This window comes from Erithacus rubecula (assembly GCF_903797595.1).
Source record: "Erithacus rubecula genome assembly, chromosome: 10".
NCBI lineage: Eukaryota > Metazoa > Chordata > Aves > Passeriformes > Muscicapidae > Erithacus > Erithacus rubecula.
Window position 1 is genome coordinate 6,469,965 of NC_136662.1, and position 18,965 is coordinate 6,488,929.

The window sequence follows — 18,965 nt, forward strand, 5'->3', positions numbered from 1 at the left end:
GCTCTAAACAGCCTTGGAAACTCTTGATGAGATGAAAAACATCCTGCTGGGAATATAAAATGGCGCATAGTGCCTAGAATAATGATTTCCATAATTGAAATTTTCATGTGCTGTATTAAAAGGCATAATTTACCTGTGGTCCTGTTCTTTTGAAAAGAAAAACGTTTCAGTTTCAAGAATTTCTCTGTTTAACACTATCTTTACGTGGTTTTGTTGATTCCTCAGAAGAAGGCTCATGAGCTCAGCAAAAAAGGCACAAAGCTGAAGATGAAAACTGGCACTTGAATATTTTTGTTCAGTTGTGATTCAGATGTGCTTACTTGATTTACTCAAATGAGGCAGGTGGTGGAGTTCTGTAATGATCTTTACTTTGTACCTGAGACCACTGATCATTTGGCTGAGGTGGCGCACTGTTAATGATGTGTTAATAAACAATGTAATCTGGGGAGGTAGACTCTTCCATGCAAAGCAATAGCCCTCCCTGCTGCCAGTACCTTAATGTAATCTAAGAAAACATCTTGTTTTAATCATTTACTAATTGAATGGCACAGCAACTAATCTCTGGGATGTACCTTGGAGACTCGATTACGTGTTTCATCGACTTCTTTGGAACTGACACTGATGATGTTGGTCGAACTGCCCTCAGCTCTCTTCATTGCTGGTCTGCAGCTCTGTGGTGGTTTGTCTAGAAGACAAAGAAATAAAGAATTTTGTTTGATATTTTAGGGTATGTCCAATAGATCAGCCAATAATTCATCTTGACTTTCCCCAAGGAAAAATCACTAGTGTCGATGTAACGGTCTTAGTGGTTTTGTGCAATCTGTACTTTTTCTTCAGATTTTCAGATAAAATAAGTTTTGCTTCAAGCTAGTTTTAAGTGAAATTAGATTATTCAGAATATTAAGATGTGACACAATACTGTCAATAAGCCTTATATTTTCAATAGCTTAAACATCATAAGTAGTTACATCAGTGGTATTTTTTTACATGCTGTTCTGACTTGCTGTTCATGTGGGATCATTTAGACATACAGTACAATAAAAAATTGCCGGAAAATGAGCTCCAGGATTATTTTGCAGTGCTACAGATCAGTTGTCAAGATCAGTTTCTGAAAAATCAAATACTAGACCTGTGTGTGTTGGATTTTTTTCATAGTGTACTTCTGAATTAGTTTTCTGTTACAGAAAATAAATCCTGCTTAACTACTGAAACATAGGTCTAGGTAACATTCTGATGTTTATTGTTGATGTGAACCAATCCTAATGAAACCTGCACCACTCCTGCACTTTTTTAGTAGCTCTGAATATTATTCCAGTTTCAGCCTGTGATATTCAAAAGCACCGGAGGAACTACATAAATGCCTCTCCCTGTCCCTAAATCCTGTGGGTTAGGTGATGGGATTCTCAAAGCCTTCTAAATTGTCATTCAGGAAAGAAAATACCAGAGCTCAAGTAACAAATATTTGTGTTGCTTCTCAAAGCCACTTTATTAAATTGGACTCCTTTAAGCAAGTTTAGTTCTAAGTAAGTATGGTATATTAGATCTAAAAAGATATTTTTCAAATCTATACTTTTCAGTGATCTAATGGTTACTTTTTGAAGAACTTGTGGCCTTGCAGAATACTATAATTACATAGCATGTTCTCAGAAAACCTGGTGTCTAGTATTGACTATCTTGTGGTTTCGTGGAAGACATTTTGAGAATTTCGGATCCATCTTGTTCAGCTATGCCATCCTTGCTATGATTAATGGAGGAACACACACGTTTGAATTCTTTGAATAGCTTAAAAAAGTCTCGCATTTTTTATTTGTCTATTTTATAGGACATAAAAAAAGCCCCATCACCCCTCAGGGCATTAAATCACAGTGCTTTAATTACACAATGCCCATTAATAAATTTCACGCTGAAGACCTGTGCTGTACCAGTGCCAAGTCAAACATAAGTCTCCTTCCTTTCCGAGCCCTGTGCCACACGCTGCCTGGACACACGGCCATTGCAATGAGCTCAGTTGCAGCAACAGACACTAGACAGATGAAAGGTTTCATGTTGACTTTCAACAGCTTCTATAGGTTGAAATAATGCTAACATTTGATTTTCAAGTAATCTTTACAAATATTTAGATAGGGATAGTGTTAGGTGAGTGATGGAACATGCGTGAAATCAAGCGATAATATTTTTCATTGCTGTGTTCTTTCTATAATCTGATATAACTTGAGTTTTCTCTGTAAAGATTGTAATGATGCTCTGAAGAACAAGTTTACCAGCTGTATAAGATAATGTTTGTGACTGTTCATAAATCTTATTTCATTCACTGTTTCTCTTAATCTAAGTCATTAATGGCAGCCCTTTCTTTTTTTCTTCATATAGCTCTGCTATTAGCATTTATAGAATTTAACCTCAGAACTAAATCTTCTTTTATCTTGGAATATTCCTGGAAATCAGGCAGTCATATTGCTCTTTATCTATGTGTACAAATACAGCTGTTCTACTTTCAGGGTGGGTGGGGTAGAGGAAGAGTTTGTGATTCAGTTTGAGAATTTGAAGTGAGGTGAATGTGTCAATAGGTGTATCAGACTGGGAGATAGATGATTTTTTTTTCATCTCTACAGTACATAACATCTAGGATCTCTTTGTACTGACAAAATGAAAGTGGTTTGGTCTGGTCAAGAATGGAGACCGAATGGACACAGCTATGCATTTAGGATGGGCTGAGTCATGTTTGGATGGTAAAATGCATAAAACCCCCCAAAACAGTACAGATACTGACTGGCTATGAAGTGTTAGAATATGCTAGACTCAGCAAATGGGAAGATAGTGCGATCAGCTAAAGGAATGTGAGGAAATTTCATGAAAATTGAATGTGTATTTTAAACTAAGTGGTCAGTGTTCAAGTTTTCTGATGTTCCTGGTACTTCACCTCAGGTATAATGTGGATAATAGGATTGGGTTTTGGTTTGGGGCTTTTTTTATTAATATTTCTGGACTATCCCAAATCCCTGTAACAATCAGTATTGATATCCTGAAGGGGATTTATTAGTTAGTCAAAGGACTACCAGTGCTTTCTTTCTTCAGTCTTTTGGCAGAGAAGTGTTCAGGAGCAGACAAAAGGGAAGAGAGGCCGCACCTGGGTTCAGAGTCAGAATGTGCCACATCCTCGTGATGAAGGAAGAGGAACATGAGGGTGAGGAGGGGGTGAGCCCAGCAGAGAGCTCAACTCCCTGCCCGTGGTTCTTCCTGCTAGGCAGAGAGCCCTTGGGGGTCTTTTTAGAGTGCTCTCAGCAGTTGTTTATCCTCAGTCACAAACCTGTCTATTCACATTTTTAGAATGTTTATTATATAAACATTTTCTCTGTTCTGTTTATACTGTGTTAGTGTTCTGCTGAAAGACTGGAAGACTTTGGCTGAATTTGAGTGCCTCTGTAGAAGCAGCCTCCCATAAGACAAAGGAAAGGTGTATTACAAGCAAAGAGTTTGTAGGAATGCTGCATGTTGATGAGCACTAATTATCAGAGCTGGGAGAACTTTGAGAACCTTTCTGATGACTAAAACGCCATTTTACACCTCTACTTCCTAAACTGCCTGTCTGGTGGGAGCATCTGTTATTTTTAACAGTCGCTGATTTTCCCACTGAGTCCTAAAGGACTGGAATCACACTTAAAACAATAGTTTCTAATCTTATATGCTGTTGTGAACATCCTTTTTATTTTTAAATTAGTGAGAATCTTGAGCTGTCCCAAATCTTCCCACCATAAATTGGACTTTCCCCCAGCTTTTCTCTTTGAGTTTCGAAGAGAAATCTGTTGTTGCTTTTTCTCCTGCTCTGCTTGCCTGCATTCACCTCGCTGCTGCTCTCCTTGCTCAGAGGCAAACCTGTTCCAGCTCAGTGAGGAGTGCCAGTCATGAAAGTAGTAAACTTGGTATGAAAAGAGTGAAAACTTGGATGTGCCTAGGTGCCAGGCTTTTAAACTCATTGCAACTTTATTAATGATAGCCTGGGGGAAGCATCTTTTAATATTAAACACAGCTGAACAGATTTGGGCTAAAAAGCTGGATTTACTTTGTTTTGGTTGTGTACTACGGCATTATCAGGAGATGATTTAGAGCAACAGCCATGAACTCTTAGTTTGGATCATGTTAAACTGAAGGTTCTCCATGACTGAAAATATTTTTCTGAGTTTATGGGAGTTTTCTCCCTCCTACCCCCTGTAGCACTTTGCAGTTTAAAGAATCGTGTGTTAAATAGTATTTGTTGAGCTTACTCAATAAGCAAATATAATTTCACTTTTTCTTGAAACATTCATTCCTGCTCTGCTTTTGAGATTACATACGTGCCACTGTGCTATTCTTCTCCCTAGTAGTTTCTACATGAAATCTATTTTCCCTGAAAAAAATGGAATCTTTGTGTCTTTGTCTCCTCACTAGCTTTCAGGCATGTTTTGGCAGGGGCTCTGACTGTTGAGGCACTGGAGAGGAGGGGCCTTGCACTCATTTGTCAGCTTTTCTTGCATCTGTAATTTTTGCCCACTCAGCAGTACTGGAGGGGCTTAAAAAAGGGGGAGAACTTGCAGTTGTTGAAAGTCAAACTCTTGAAACAATTGCTGGACTGTAACAGTTTGGGAAAGAGGTGTGTGTGAGAGAGCAAATGCTTTGGCTAAAACCAGCTTTAGCTTTAAGGTTTTAACTCTCCATTTCATTTAATTGCATGCCTTCTCCCCATAGATCTTTACAGGCAATGGTACTGTTTATTATAGATTTCTTCATTGTGTGCTGATAAATGGGCTTTTCTTAATGATGATGAACATAACTTCACTGGTGTTGAAGACTTGTTGTTTCCAACCAATAGTTTAATTTAAAATGCTAGTCTTTTCTAACTTTTGTCCTAATCCTTTCCTGCAATCTTCCTTTGCAAGCTGGGTGCTTTCATCTCCTCATGTAATGTAACCAAACAGAAATTAGTTAATTTTTTTTTATTATTATTAGAAGACAGATCCCTTCATACTAAGGAAAGCATTTTTCCTCTTCAGCTTTTTATGGAATATTAACGTTGATCTCTCCTCCTCGTTTCAGTAGGCTATTTAAGCTCGGGGCTCATACTGTGAGCTGTTAATTAATCAGTGTGACAGATGAAAAAAGTATCCAACTATGAAAGGAAACCTTACTTCAGTGACTAACAATAAGGATGTGATTTAAAGGATTTTTTTTTTTTTTTTTTTTTTTGTGAATGTGTGATAAGGAGCCTTAAGCTGTTTGAGGTAACGATGGGGGTTTTTTTGCTCAGATTGTGTCACTGCACAAACATTAAAGGGCTCATCAATATTTTGTCTTGAAAAGTCTAGACAGGAGTTAAAAGAGCCTCTCCTACAGTTTGAAGAGATCCTGTTTCCCATAATTAATAACAGGAAGCAAGTAAATAAGGCTTTACTGACAAATGAAACAGAAACAGTAACATGTACCCAGAAACATTAGCTCCTGCCTGAGAAATGTAGCTGAGGTCTCTTGGTTTTAGTGTACAGGAAAAGATCACTGTGAAGGCACATTAGAGCTTTGCTTATGTCTAATTCAGTTACTATATAGCAGATTAAAAGTAAAAAAATAATGATAATGCATTTTAATTATTGAGAGTGATTCTTGACCTTTGTTTACATCTGTGTTACAGTCCAAGAACTCTTCCCCTGTCATTATTTGAAATTCTTTGAACTCAAAAGGAGATTTTCATGTTTATTTAAAAGCTACCAGAAGGCATTTCAGACATTTCCTGGAACAAACTGTATATATATTTTAGGAAGATAATAAATTAAAGGAAACTTGAGGAAAAGCTTTCAGTTTTCTTCCTTTTTGAAGACTGCATTTTCCCTTCAAAGATACCTTTTCAGAAAGTAGTTGGAAACCCTTCTCTCCCCCTCCCAATTCCTCTTGTTAAAATCAGTTAAACAGAAGGGGAGTTAGACCCCCATCTCTTCTGTAGCAGTGTAAAACCAGAGCAGTGCTATTTATCTCACTGAGCTGTTAAGTTCATTTCAGTAACCCCACATTGCACAGAAATTCTGCCTTGCCCTTGCCTGCCATACTTCTGATTTCTTTGGTTTTTGGGTTACACTGGAGGGGGAGGTTGGAGGCACAGGAAAAGGAGGAGGTTTCTGTCTGTGTGACTGGGGGATTGGTTGTTTTCCTAGGGAGCAGCAATGACTGAATGCAATATTCAGAAGTACTAGGAAGCTCATTTAACTCTGTGTTTGTGCTGGACCTTAAGTCTGGGCTTGTTGAATTATGGGTTCATCGTCTGGCGTGCTGACTATATGATACAACTGTGTAATAAAGACTGTTTGTCATCTTGGTGCTGACCTTGAAAAGAGAAGAAAAGTGAATTTATTTTGCTGATTCTTAGATACGCTGGACAGTAAATTCCTGCTTTAGCTATTTAATTTCCCCCCGTAGGTGAGCTGTTGGGCTTTCTGCTAAAAATGACAAGATAGGACAAAATAAGCTTGTTTGTAGAGCTGATGATTTTTCCTTTTCTGTATATTTTAGAAGATTAACAGCCGTTGCTCCACAGAAGTGTGGTGATGAATACTAAATAGTCCACCATAAGGCATTTTGGAAGGAATTCAGTAAATTCAAAGACACCCCAACACTGTATTCCATAACTTTCTCCACCGACTGTAGCTTGTATACTATGAAAGCAACAGACTATATCCCAAAAGACGACCATGCTGTTTGCAATACCTTGTCAGGTTAAAATGTTTTCTGGCAGTTATTCTTTTATTGTTGACTGATTAAGTGAGATTTTTGAGCACATGCATCTAACCTTAAGCATAGGCTTCTCCCATTTTCCTCAGTGAGTTTCTGTATTTTTCACAGTTCATAATTGGACTTCTGTTATCTTCTAAATGCCTTTCTCTCCCCTGCTAAGTACTGAGTTCTGTCCCCTTGAATCATGCATGCCAATATCTAGCTAGACTTACAGCTTTTAAATGAGACAACCTGCGGAATGTGGTACTACTTGACACAAGTGCTTGGCTCCTTACTGAAAATAAATAGCTCAGATGTCACTTCAAATGCCTATTGTAACAGGGAAAAGTCAGAGGCAACTGTTGAAGGTGCACTTTCAGGGTACCTATAAGGTATTTTATCAAGTTTTTCTCTAGCTCAGAACTGTAAAAATTCTTTGAGTTTCCAATGAAGTTTATTGTGGAAACAGGGCTTTTGCTTTACCACAAAAAAGTTACCCTGCACAGCAAAGCTATGAATAAAATTGCATTAGTTTTTCATTTATTTTGGACCTTTGAAAGTCATTTGTCTAGATCTATTATGTGCAGCATATAGAGTAAGAATTTTTTCTAATTAGAAAGGAAACAATATACAAGTCTCTTTAATACCAAACTCACGTATAATATCCCACAAAATATTCTTGTATTGAGCCTGATCTTTGTATTCAGTTTTTTATGTGGTTTTGCGTTAAAGAAAGAAGGAAATTCCCATGTTCAGCGTGCTTCTTTTAGAAAGAAAGGTGATCCATCAGTGAACAGTTTGAATTCTTTGAATTGTCAGATTATATATTACCAGAGCTGTGTGCACTGGTACATGTAGGTTGTTTAAATGCATATTTCAGAGAGATTAATGGCTATAGTAAATATTAGACTAATGTAGAGTAAGATTCCTGATATTACCTCAGTTTAATCTCAAAGGTGCTGATATGAAAAGCTGCAGTTCTAACAGGACTAGGTAGGTATTGTGGCAACATTTTGCTATCTTTAATCTTATAGTACATAGTTTCCAAGTGGAACTCTTTATAACTAGCAGTTTCCAGGATATTATCTAGATTTCCTGTTTATTTTATGTGGTATTGTAGGGATCATCTTGTGCCCTTTTCCAAAAGAATGAAGACTCTCTTTAATAAGGTATTATCTAAACCCTACTCCATTAAAGTCGCAAGGTTCAAAGTAACTGTAGGTACCCTGATTATACCTCAACTTCTAATGCAATATTTCTTTTTGTCCTGTAGGATTTTTAATTACTTTTAGCATTACTTTAGCATTTTAATTACTTTTTTCTTGCTGTGTGTGCTTGTGATTGGACCTGGTTCATCCCTTCTCCAGAATTTTTAAATATTGTCTACTTTAAAGGTGAAGATTTATTTCTGCTTCAACAGAAGGCTCCTTATAAGAAACCTATCTAGAAGAAAGTAAAGGAAAATTAATTTTCATTCAACTTCAAATATTAAAGTTTCTAATTACATTCCAGACCATTATTTAAATATGTTAATAGTCTATTTTTTTGGTGCTTCACATTTTCTGTAGGAAGTCTTTGAAAATCTTTTTGATTCACAGAAGTTGGAAAGCTCTGCTTATTGCTTTTAAGCAATAAACTTACTTTGGCATACAGTTTAAAGAAGATATTCCTATTCATCCTCCTTTAAAATTAAATAACGATTGTATGGGTGAAAATACTGTAAATTGCTGTGAAAGTGTTGAAGTAGAAGCAAGCAGATGCATTAAGACTCAAAGAATTTGCCCCAAAGTTTCTTTTAACAGGACTGCTATTGGCTGCCTCTGGAAAGTTTAGCCTAGTGTGTGCAAAAGCTCTCCAGGCTGTCAGCAAGCAGAACAGAAGTGAAATATAAAAAGTGTTCTGAACTGCCATCAGGTAATAAAATCCAAGGATAGCCAATAGGATATGTGAGTTCAGGCATTTAATTTTAAAAGGTGTTCACTTTGGAGATTCAATTAAAAAAGAGGCTTAGACTTTCAGTTTCTTCTTTGTAAAATAGGGAACAGAAGATAGATGCTAACGTAGAAAAGACCTTTGAAAGGCACAGACGTTTACTGCTGCATTTATTTCAGTGATGCTGTAGAGAGGAGAGCCTCCTGCCTCCCCCAGGTCTTTCTGTCCTGCATCCTCCAAGGGGTTCAGAAGGAGGGGCAGTGCCCTCACTGTGCTCTCACTATTGTGACAGTCATCGCAGGTCAAAAATGGAAAGAAATGTCAATACTTCACATGCAGATTCTGGAAATTAAAACTTCTGCTTTACACTAAACAGTAATTGGGAAGAAAAAAAAAAAAAGAGTAAAATTTCCTGTAATACCCTCTTTAGCCATTAGAAACTCAAGTGCACCACTGTAATCAGAGGAAGAAATAGTAGAATTTCATCTTTTTTTTGGCAGCAGAAGAGTAAGGGAATACCTGCTGCTGTATTTCTTGATGTCCTAGTTTAAGTTCAGACTCACCAAGTCAGTGTGCCTCATGTTCTCACTCCTTTAAACACAGCTACTTGTATTTTTTGAAGAGCCATGAGATAAAAATACAAGAGGGTGAAACAGGATTTTTATTTCTTTACTTAAATGTTCTCATAAAGGGTTTCGTAGCTACCTTGGACTGCACCTTTCCAGAAGCATTATTTCTCCCAGGTGGCCTAAATATAAAGTGATCAGTTAAATAAATGGATTTATTTTTTAAAAATAAAACTTATAGGGATGTAGAACAAGACAGTGATGCTTTCCTCTTCCACTGGTTTTCCCCCCGAAAGGAGATAATTTTCTATTCCCACAAAGAATAAGTCCTATTCTCATTTTTAAGTATCCTGTGCTCTTTTTTTACTTTTTTTAAAGCTCTCAGTTTTATTAGACTATACTATTGACACAGGTGTAGTAGAAGTCTTCAGTTATGGTATGGGAATGGAGTTCTGTTAAATAATTTTACCCTTTTTTTTGCCAGGCTCTGTACAGTACTTCCTCCCTGAAGTCATTACAGAAAGTGGGACAGATGTGGCAAATGTGTTTCATAAGTATATAATACTTATGAAATAAGTATTAGATATAATATATATTAATATTTTGGTGTATGCAGTCAGTCTTGGTTTTTTTAAGTAGTATGGCATACAATACTTCATTTTGCTAATTAAATTAGCATATATAGACATTAACATTTAAATGCTTCTTGCCTTCAAGTTAGGGCAGGTCATACTTGTCAAAGTTTCTTCTCCACCTTGTTTCCCTTTCAGAGTTTCAATCTGCTTCTCAGCAGCAGTAAGGCCATGGCTGGGACACACTGGGGGTGCTTCTGGCTGGCTGAAACTATTTGGCCTTTTGTTTGTTCCTCCACCAGGAGCTGCACAGTACAAGCAGCAGAGCAGGGCATGGCCTGGGCAGTGCTGCTGCTGTGCAGATCTACAGCCTGGCCAGTGGTGCTGGTTCATTGGTTTCAATGGTACATGTCAATTCTTTTCAACTAGGAGGAAAACTTTCAAATCACTCTCTATCCAGCAAAAACATTTTTGTCTCATGACACTCAGTTCTGATATTGCAGAAGAGTGCTTCAACTCTGCATTTTGAATGCTTCCAGACGATTTCTCTCTGCAAAGACAAGCAGTACTTAGTGAACTGAACTTCTTTGTCTTCCTTTTGTAACTCTTTTTGATTGACTGTTAAAACCATTTTCCCTCTTAATCACTAAAAGATGCAGAAATGTATATTCATTTCTTTAAAAGTGTTACCCTGATCCTTCTGCCTTAAAATATGTAGAGAACCTCCTGTAAAAATTCATGTAAAGACAAAAATCAACAGCCTAAAGTACCAGAATTATTTTAAGTATATAAAATAGTGTGCATTAAGGTTTTACAGGTGTTTTTCTTTGTTTTTTTGGAGAGGCTTTTGTGGGGGTTATTGTTGTTTTCAATTTGGAGATCTCTAACCTTGATGAGAATCCATTGAAAGAAATTTTGGTCATCCTCCACCTTCTATTCCCAAGCATGCTGCCATGTACTTGGCTTCCACTTGATAAAGGAAGATATATATTTGTTAAATATTTGTGTGTCTCTCTTTAAATCATATAAACCTTTCAAATTGAATGGTATTGTGTCTTTGTAAAGAAATGCATCTTTTGTTGGACAGTATTTTTTAAATGATACTGTAATAAACAAACCAGCATTTTAACTTGGGAGGCAACTTCCTGGTGTTTAAAACAAAAGCAAGCCCAGAACATGATTCACAGTGAGAAATTTCTCTTAAGGGATTTGACATAAATTTGATGATAGCTCAAAATGCTTAAAGGTTTTGAACTTGTATTTTTTTATTATTTCCACACTCAAAAAGACAAAAATTTGAAGATACTCTGAAACATTCCCCCCTCCTTTTAAATTTTTTTTTAAAGTGTATACCTTGGCCTCTTCATAGCTTTAAAATGGAAGATGAAGGCTGTGCTTAAAGGCTCTTCTGCAAATTCCTATGAAACACGGAGTTTTCTTCATGAGAAGTCCCCTGCAGTCAGTACCAAATGCCACACTAGTATGGCTTGGAAAATGGCAGCCTGCAATAACTTTGATAAAGGCTGAAGATGTCTCAGGAAGGGAAGCATCTCTTTAACATTCTTATCTACAATACCATGATGAAGGTTCCAAAGGCCCTGCAAAAGGGTCTCAGGTACCTTTGTCAGCTGCACGTTGGCTTAGCTTTGCTCATAAGCAGAGGCTGGGAAAATCTTTATCTTCTCCAGCTTCTTGCAGGTATCACCTGTTTTGTGATAGGGGAATCTTCTGGCGCAGAATTATTTTTAAAATAGAGCTGAATCTCATTTATTTTCCTCTTCCTCCCACCAAACTGTACTAATCAAAGTCCAAAAGTCATCCTTCCAATCCCTGAATAAATTTGCATAACTCATAGCAATTGCAATTCTCTATTAAAACACCTGAAAAGTAGATTTGGATCTGGGATTGTGGTAAATATACTTTCCTGGAGGATTGGTCTTAGGGCATTGTTATGTTTTATTAAATAGCTTTTTTGGATATTTTATTGGAAAAGTTGGGTAAGTAGTTGCATTTGTCCAAAATGGACTGAAAGCTTTTTGCTGTAAATTACTTAGGTTGGTACTGTTGCAGGTAGGATTGCTTGCAAATTTCCCACAGATTTTATATTCAGTTCTATTTTGAGTTGTTAGTTATTCCAAACAACTTTGAGGTGCTTCTGGCCCACTACATTAAGCACTAAATAACTTAGTGGGAGGCCACGTTGTTGTTCTTGTACGAGGGTGAGATAAAGTAGCATTACTCAGTATGTTGAATCCATGTGTCCACTGAATGCTAGATTGCTAATTTATACAAAGTCCTTCACATAAAGAAATGAATCACTGTATACCATTCATTGCTATATTTTTTAACTGGCAAACTGATAAATATTTCATGACCACAGGTAAGCAGAAAACTCACTTTTTCCAGCCCACAAAACTTTTAGTTCAAAACTAGTCCTGTTCTACTTTGAATTTCAGTGAAATTTAGGAAGAATGAAGAGATCTGTCTGAAATACTCGATTTACTGCTAAATGAGAAACAGCTATTTTGGAGTCAGTGTGTCTGTTTTTTGACTATAAATTCCCTTTTAATCCCTGGAAATGTTTTCTGAAGGAGTTTTCTTTAAAAATGGTACCACTCCACATGAAGTTTAACTTTATGAATCACCATCCTCCAGCTTGACAGAAAAGCCGATATTCAAAGACTGCACTTGTGAATTAGGAGTCAAACATGAAGTGAAATCTTCTTACGTTTATGGTGAGAAGTGGCACTTGATCCTTGAGGCAAAGAAATTCACTTCAACCTACGTGACACATCACATTACGAGCAAGTGCACTGGCAGGGCTATAAGATGAAATGCCATTTTCTGTTTAGTTAAAAGTAGGACACATTTTTTCCATTTCTGAGAGCTCTATCACATACAGTTGCTTTTGGAAATTAAATATGGCAATGGCCCTGTACAGAAGTGGCCTATGAATTACAGAAAAGCAGCTTATGCTGAGAAGTGTGGCACAAGAAGATGCCAGGCATTTCATGAGGAGAGAATGCAGCACAGTCACGTGGAGATTACAGAGCCCAGAAAATTTAGTTATGCTAAGTCTCTTTTTCTTAAATAGAGAGGAGAATGAATAAAATATAATTAGTTGTTTTTTAGCAGGCTTATAAAAGATCAATATACCTACAGAAATTGTACTGTAATTACAGAGATGAAAAAGATAATATGGGTGTTTTAGGTTTGTTAACTTCAGTATCCTGATCTAAATTACTGCTGCTAGAGTTTGAGGGTAATATACTACTCTGTGTATCATGTACCATACAGAACTACCTAAATTTCTCTGTTGCTCTATTGCAGCGTCCAAAAGATTGTCTGCTTTGGTTTATAGTAAGATGAATAAAGGGAATAGTCCTAACACAGCTTCTCAGAGCTTGGGACTCGGGGAATAAACAAAGAGGAGTTTCTCATATTACATCATTCTGAATTGGAACAGGAGCCCAGATGAACCTGGATGTCCTGCTGGCTTCACCAGTAGCTTGGTTTTTCCTTAAGGAAGCTTATAAAAATTTTCAATCTACACTAACAGGTTTTGTTTAATTGTCATGTTGGTGTTGGAATTGTGTTCTACATATGGATAAAAAGCAGCTATAAGGCCATTGAGGTGATGGAATGAATGAACAGAATTTTATTCTTTGCACTATAGTTTGATAAATTGTCTTGTTTAAACATTTTTGTTGCTGTTTTAATAGCTTTGAGACAATTTTATTTTCAAGAGTTGGAATCAGTGGAAAAAGAATAACAAAGACTTAAAAACAAGAAATATACTGCAGTGAGGACTGTAACCCTAGCTCACAAAAGCTTTTGCTTATAATAATAAAGACTGGAGTTGTAATTAGCTTTTTTGGAGTGTTTTTCACTCCAGCTGCACTAGACAATACTCTGACTTGTAGTTAATACACACAGACATATCTACTTATTTTCCTTTGCATTGCAGCATGTGTACTTCCCTAATTGGCAGCTTGCCATTTATATGTGGAAAACAAGATTGTGTTAGTGAGAGGGAGAGAGTGAGATATTAAATATCTACAGTACACAAATATCTGAGTTAGATTGCTTAAAGGAGAAAAGATTTAAGTTTGAACTTATTTATTTGGATCATAATGCACTTGGATCTTCTATCAGGATAAACATGAGTTACAAACAACCAAAGCCTAAGTTAGAACTCAGACTGCCACAGGGAGATTTCACTTTAGGACCACCAGTTACTTTCATTTGATGTGGAATCTATGTAGGTATCCAGGAGTGGATAGATTCAATAAACCCACTCAAGTTTTCTCTTAATACTGAAATCTATGTCAGTCAAACTGCTAAGATCCTCTTCTCCCCTAATGAAGGATGAGATTTTGAAGGCATTCTGCTTCACTTTTGGGAATTTAAACATCATAGGTAGGAACAAGATGACTGAATACAATGTTCTAGGAAATAAATGCTCCTTATGCCATAGAGGAACCAAAAAATTGGCATTGATATCCCACACATTTTTGTAAATTAGAGAAGTGATGTAACAACAAGAGCACTGTATCACTGCCCTTTTAAATGGATGTATTGCTAATCTGATTGAGGATCACTTGGCACCAATTTCATATGGTCTAGCTAGGCCAGCACAGTCTATCTTGAAGTAAAGCATTAAAATCAATTCTATCTCCCTGGGAAAGTCTTGCTATGTCTTCAAATTTCTCTTGCTACATCTTAAGTGAAATTGATCGTGAGTAGAACCAACTGTAATCCTGGATCCTGTCTGAGAAGTCAAACTTTCCACTAGTACAAAATACTTACATAGAACCATCAAGTTTTAACTAGCTACCTAAATTCTAGGAGACAGGATTTTAGCTCTTTTTATGCATGGATCTTGCATGTTTTAAGACATTCATGGCTTGAGGGCACCGAAATAAAATAAATTTTTAAAATGCTTTCAGGAAGATTCAGTTTAGGACTTCAGTTTCCTTAGATTCCTTTTGTCAGCATCCCTTTTTCTCTTCAGTGTATGACAAGTGCTTGTCGTAATTCAGGTGTTGCAGATGGATTACAAACAGAAGTATTGTGTATTTTGTGCCTGCCAACATAAGGAACTGAATGAATAGGTTTTGAGTACTCAGAAGCAATGCCTTTCTAGGCAGAGTACTTGAATTAGACAAACAGACTCTGAAGACTTTCTGACACAGGCTGTCTGCTATAGCTTGCATAAATCTGTGCTGGATGAATACCAGAATTACTTGAAAAGAGTCGACTGAAGTAGTGCCAAATTAAACAAACAATTTTTTTAGTTCTGTAAAACTAAGGTGGTCACCAATGAACATAGTCACTACTGTATTAATAATTTAGTTATTAGGGGTGATAGGAATAGTGGAACACAGTTAAAATCAGCAAGATTTGCCATCTCTATTCCAGTCTTGCATTTTATAGTTCTCTTCCTGAATTTAGGGAGTTCAGCAGCTTCCCTGATGCAATCAGCTAGAAGTAACTCTGTTCAATGAATATAATTCACTGTTTTAACAGTTTGTATGATCTCCACAGATTTTAAGCTAATTTCTAAGTGATGGAGCTAGCCTTCCACCCACTTTGCTGGGAGTTCCAGTTTGTCACAGAGGAGTTCATACATTTCCATAAATTTGAGCACATCTTTTCTTTGGTCTGTTTATTCAATATAGTAGTCCCTATCCTCTAGACAGGTTTTGTCAACTGAAACACAGCAGGTAAAACAGCTAAAGAAAATTTCCAGACAGCACTAAGTGATCATTTAAGCACCAAAACTAGCCTCTTAAATACTTTTGATTTTTGTGTTTCTGTGAAAATCCTGATGTTACTGATCCATACATCTAATTAACTTCAACCTTTGAGCTGGCTGGCTGGTAAAATGGTGATACTAAATAAAACATTGACTCTACTAAATAAAAACTCTGGCCTCACAGTTTTGAGGATAAACTAGTCACTCTTCATGGTCCAGTTCCAGAGATGTAAGGCATGTTGTCCTGCTTCATTCCACCAAAAATATATTTTCCTCCAAAATATCTATATTTTCCTTATTTTCTCAGCCTTGCAGGTAAAGCCAGTCATTTTCCCAAATGCTTTAATGAAGCAATAAACTTTTAATAGGTGGCTTAAAGGACAGCTAGGAAATATTTAAATACCTGCTTACATTTGAAGTTTATATAAGTCTCTTTTAGTCTGAAATAAGTTTTTATTAAGTTTTCATAATAAGCCACTTATTGAACATTTGTTCCTGCTAGGCATCCTTTAAGAAATACAAAAAATATATTAGGATCAGCATTACAGGGCCACTAGACAATTATCCTTATGAAGAAATAAAGTGAAAGAACTGTTTGAATAAAAAATGTTATTAGCTGAAAATTAAATTTTAATTCAAGAGTATATAGAGAAATTAGATGTACTTTCAATATCACTGAGATAAAGTAGTCCTGATAAAGTGTTGAAGAAAGCCCTTACAGTTTGTTTTGGAGAGACTTTTTTAGATTTTGCTAATGTGAGTGAAAGGTAGAGTTACCAGCTCACAGAAGGCACAAGTGCCCAACTTCCATTTGCCTCAGTAAACTTCTGCTTTTGTTTTTAATCAATCTGGCAGTATTTTGAGTATGAAAATGATGAGTATCCTCATGAAAAATCTGTTTTAATGCTGTCATGTAACTGTCATGTTTAGGAAATGTGTTCTTGATTTATCAATATAGGTGTTTTGGTAGGTAACAATAGGAATGGCACTATATGAGGGAGATATTGTCCCCTTGTTCTCAGAGCAGGATGAAATGTGAGGCTTCTGAGGCTGTGGGAAATGAGTTTTCAGTACATGAAATGTTTTGACTTTTAGTTAAAAGATTGAATTCTACACTGCCACCATCTTTTAAAGATTAAATCCACATGGCACTATATGGAATACAATATCTATTGTTCATAGTTCTTGAATGACTTGGAATCATGTGTTAACATGATGAAACCAGATGGGATGTTCAAACATTAAACTCCATTCAGTGGTAGCCAGATGTCTCTCCTGGAGAATGGGGGAGGGATCCTCCACATGGAAATTTCAGAAAAGATAGCAACTGTCAAATTTTGAACAATTTATTCAAATGATAAATATGTTATACTTGTGATTCAGAAATTGCTTATCTTATTTTAGGTAAGTTTGATCTCTCATCTTTGCTTCTGTCCTCAGATATGTGTCTATCAGCTGATCCAAAAAGTTTGCCCCTAGCCCTCCTTTTCCCCTTAAATGAGGAAGTAAAAGTAAAATTAACTTGGCAAGTGTGCTGAGAGATACAGGGTTTGCTTTTGTGGCTTAACATCTTACAAACAAAAACAGTGGAAACAGGGCAGCAGAGAACAAAAGAGAAAAGTCAAAAGTGAACTGCAGAATGCGCTACTAAGTTTTCAAAAAATTAATTGACTGTTTATCAGCCACTCAGAGAGTTTGTATCTCTAGATTAGATTAATGAATGTTTCTATTATGAGCCAGTTATATCTGCAGGTAGATTTGCAGAAAATTATGGTTATCTTCTTGTGTCTTAAGAAACAAACCAAAACAAAACCTCTTCGGTTGTGCTACCTTTGACCCTTAGAAAAATTCCACGACATTGGGCTTGCAGCCATGTGGAGAGACTGTAAATATGTTTAGACAGGTGGTACAGTCTGGGGCCTTCTTTAAGGAAATGGAAAACAATACAGAAGGTCCTCATTTGGAAATATTCTTGTGTAATGAAGTATGCCCAGTATCTTTCAGCGCAGAATGTCTTTTCCAGTGAATCTCGCTGCTTGTCATGAAATAAAGTACAAGTTTTCAAACAGAACAATTGAGAAGCAGTCTCCCCCACACTTCTCTTTAATGCTATCTTAACATCACTTATTTTACATTTGTGTAGTAAAAAAAAATGACAGCCAATTTAAGTTTCTAAATTTAAAGCTACTGGATGACAAATCTTTGGAAAGGAGGGGTGCACAATTCTAGTCTCCGTAATGCTTGCCACCTCCTGTTGTAGAGAGCTAAGGAGAAAAGGAGCAGGAAGCTCATTAAGATCTTGTAGCCAAAGGCCACAAACCCCTCTCCCATAAAAGTCTCAAATTTTCTTGACTGTCTCCTCTTCCTTTGCAACATCCAAAACATGCAGTGAATCCTGAGGGCATCCAGCAGGAAATCATTGCTGTCTGTTCTGTGTAAATCCCAAAGAAGGAGAGAAAAAGACAGGATATAGGCACCACATAGTGAGTTAGTCATCAGGGAAGAATTGCAGGAGGACAGAGTAGAGACCTCTTAATACAATAAAAAGTTGGGAATTGAGCCCAGTCCCACTGGTCATTTCAATGGCCTTGATGCATTCTCCTTTCTCCAGGAGTGGCTGACCCCACTGGAGCCTGCTGGGGTGAGGCTCAGTGTGATCCTTGTGCTGGCTGCTGCAAAGGGACAAGTGTGTTGCCATCTCCACAGAGAAATGATGCAGTTGTGTGTCTGAGAAGTAGATTGGTGAATTTGATACACATTCAGTGTTAGTCCCTCTTCTCTTTGAACTGTTTCTTACAGTTCAGGATTGTTTTGGTGGTATAAATTTAAACCAGTGTTTCAGCAAAAACCGTCTTGATTCCTCCTTGAAAAGGACAGGAACTTCATCAGTTTTTTAAGTAACTTAGGTTTCACTTCCTTCATTACCAGGACAATAGATTTTTAATTTTTTTTTTCCCATGGAAAAGATTGTCAGTTACCCCAAATTTAATATTGAATCTGAAAAACTCAGCTAGAAAACTGATAATGAAAGAATACCCCTGATTTAAAAATTCTCTAAATGAAGTTGTGTAAAATTTATTCCCTGACTGTAAGTACAAAAGTGGCATAGGATTGTGATTTTCTCCTCTTAAAAAAAATAAACAAACAAGCTAAATACAAACAATCAAAAACCCCACAAAATGAATATGTTTTGTGGATTTGACCGTAAAATGAAGCAGTTAAACGATATAATTACAAATAAATATAACTAAAAAATAAATTTGCCAATGTGGTGAAGAAAGAGGAAGTTTGGATTTACAAACAAAATGTCAGATGAATCCCACAGATTGAAATACCAATGCCCTGTGAGTTGACTTAGCAAAATTTCATGAGACTGCTGCTTGCCTTACTGTACTATTTTATGTTGTG

The 18,965-nt window shown here is 36.6% G+C and overlaps 1 long non-coding RNA gene across 4 annotated transcripts in view; it reads right to left on the reverse strand.

Moving 5' to 3' along the window:
* Positions 1 to 18,965, reverse strand: part of LOC306805654 — a 59,440-nt gene that overhangs the window by 28,835 nt on the left and 11,640 nt on the right. For all 4 annotated transcript variants that reach the window (XR_013775255.1, XR_013775256.1, XR_013775257.1 and 1 more), the window contains exon 2: positions 573 to 685. This is a non-coding gene — a long non-coding RNA (uncharacterized lncRNA). The remainder of the gene's footprint in view (positions 1 to 572; positions 686 to 18,965) is intronic.